Below are 2,542 nucleotides of genomic sequence, written 5' to 3'. Positions count from 1 at the left end.
CTTCAGTTCAGTCTGTTCTTGAAGACAACCCCTGTGTGATCCTGCATGAAGTATGTGTCCTTCTCCCCTATGCTGTGAGCATAAGTGACTAATAAACTGCTATCTTATTGGTACAGTGTCAGGTGTTACGTGTCTGGCTATTCCCCTAATCCTAGGGCAAGAATCTCTCCCTCATCAATGGGATGAATAGGAAGCAGTTAAAACATTTACATAATCAAAAATAAAACTTGAAAAAAAAACAGCAAAAAATTGAAAACTGAAACCAAATATAAGATATATTCTTATATCAGAAAAAGAATTATTTCAAAGGACTTTTGACTGTTTATTTTTAGTGGAATATATTCCAAGATTTAATGATAACAGTACTATAATTTTAAAATTACTTTATGTATCTGTAGGACAGAGAAAATTAGGAAATAGATTACTAGGGACCCAGATTTTCAGTGGAAACAAAAAGAGACACAAATAGAACATCAAAGAAGAAAAATTGTAATGTTAAATGTTAATTTGAAATATCTAATGAAAATTCATGATTTTTTAAAGGTATGTATATAGATCTCTGTCCATTACCCTCGATGCAGTATCATCTTTATAGTAATGAGCATCACTAGTTCCATTATCTTGATTTCCATATTCTATCCCCCAGTTAAAGAAACCAGGATTTCCTGGAGAAATGGCTTAAGCACACAGTGACAGTAGAGTATCTTCTTGTGCAGAAAACACAGAGGTGCTCAAATATGACATACAAACCAACAGAGAGTAGCTACCACTGATAATATCTGGCCTATTTTTTTTTTTTAAGATTTTATTTATTTGACAGAGAGGGACACAGCGAGAGAGGGAACACAAGCAGAGGGAGCGAGAGAGGGAGAAGCAGGCTTCCCGTGGAGCAGGGAGCCTGATGCGGGGCTCGATCCCAGGACCCTGGGATCATGACCTGAGCCGAAGGCAGACACTTAACGACTGAGCCACTCAGGCGCCCCAAGGCCTATTTTAAACATCAAGAAGAACAGGGACTGTAATTCACTGAACTCGTTGAATCCATAAAAATCCACAAGTCCAAGCTTATATTAACAAAACAAAACAAAAGGCCCCAGAGCCCCAGAGTCCCAGCCAGTTCCTACTGCAGTTGCACAATGGCCCACCTCCTCTTTCCTTTCAACATGACAGATACTGCTGTGTCCTTCACCAAGGACTTCCTGGCAAGTGGAGTGGCTGCAGTCATCTCCAAGACAGTGGTAGCACCCACTGAGTGGGTGAGCTATTGCTGCAGGTACAGCATGCCAGCAAGCAAATCACTGCAGATAAGCAATACAAGGGCATTATAGACTGCGTGGTTCGTATCCCCATGGAGCAGCAAGTCCTATCCTTCTGCCTGGTCACCTGGCCAACGTCAACAGATACTTCCCTGCTCAGGCTCTCAACTCTGCCTTCAAAGATAAATGCAAGCAGATCTTCCTGGGTGGTGTGGACCAGAGAACCGGTTTGGGCACTACTTTGCAGGGAATCTGGCATCCGGTGGTGTCACTGGGGCCACATCCTTGTGTTTTAGTGTCCTCTTGATTTTGCCCTTATCAGGCTAGCAGTGGATGTGGACGAAACTGGAGCTGAAAGGGAATTCAGAGGCCTCAGTGACTACAGATCTGCAAATCTGGTGGAATTATGGGCCTATACCAAATTTAATGTGTCTGTACAGGGTATGCTCAGCCACTGAGCTGCCTACTTCCGTATGTATGACACTGCAAAGGGAATGCTTCCAGATCCCAAGGACACTCCCATCTTCATCAGTGGGATGATCGCACAATCTGTCACAGTGGTTGCTGGGTTGACTTCCTCTCCATCTGGCACTGTTTGTGGCCATATGATGGTGCAGTCAGGGCGCAGAGGAACTGATATCATGTATAAGGCATGCTTGACTGCTGGAGGAAGATTGCTCATGATAAAGGAGCCAAAGCTTTTTTCAAGGGTTCATGGTCCAATGTTCTCAGGTGCTTTTGTGCTTGTCTTATAAGATGAAATCAAGAAGTTCCCGTAAGTTATTTCCTAGTTTTTACCCCTTGTGAACAAGCATGTTGTATCATGTAACATATCTTGAACCTTCTTGACAGACTGTTGGCTGTCTGTTTATCAATGGCAACTATTTACTGGCTGAAAATGGGAAGTGATAATATTCATCTGACCAGTTTTCTCTTAAAGCTATTTCCATGATGATGGGACTCAATTATATTTTTTATTTCAGTCACTCCTGATAAATAAGTTTGAAGAAATAAAAAATATCTGAAATTAAAAAATAAAAAATAAGTAAAAGTGGGAAAAAAAAGAAATTAACCTATTTGCCAGCATTAAAGGTGATATCATCTCCTTACTCAGGAAATCAGTAATTTAAGGGTAACCTAGAATTTATCCTCCATCACTGGAAGGAAGTATAATGCATCCTTAGTTCACAAAGGGAAGTTTTTTAAAATGTCTTGAAACAGAAAGAAAGGCATGCCCGATAACGAATGAAGGAGGAATGACAGAAGTAGAAAATTATCCATACGAC

The 2,542-nt window shown here is 40.9% G+C and overlaps 1 pseudogene; it reads left to right on the top strand.

Moving 5' to 3' along the window:
• The first annotated feature begins 1,163 nt into the window (after positions 1-1,163).
• Positions 1,164-2,035, top strand: LOC118021256 (annotated as a pseudogene).
• The last annotated feature ends 507 nt before the right edge of the window (positions 2,036-2,542 follow it).

Source organism: Mirounga leonina, unplaced genomic scaffold (genome assembly GCF_011800145.1).
Source record: "Mirounga leonina isolate KUSES-001 unplaced genomic scaffold, KU_Mleo_1.0 Mir_174, whole genome shotgun sequence".
NCBI lineage: Eukaryota > Metazoa > Chordata > Mammalia > Carnivora > Phocidae > Mirounga > Mirounga leonina.
Note: the sequence above shows the minus strand (reverse complement) of the source record. Positions and strands in the feature narration are given on the sequence as shown.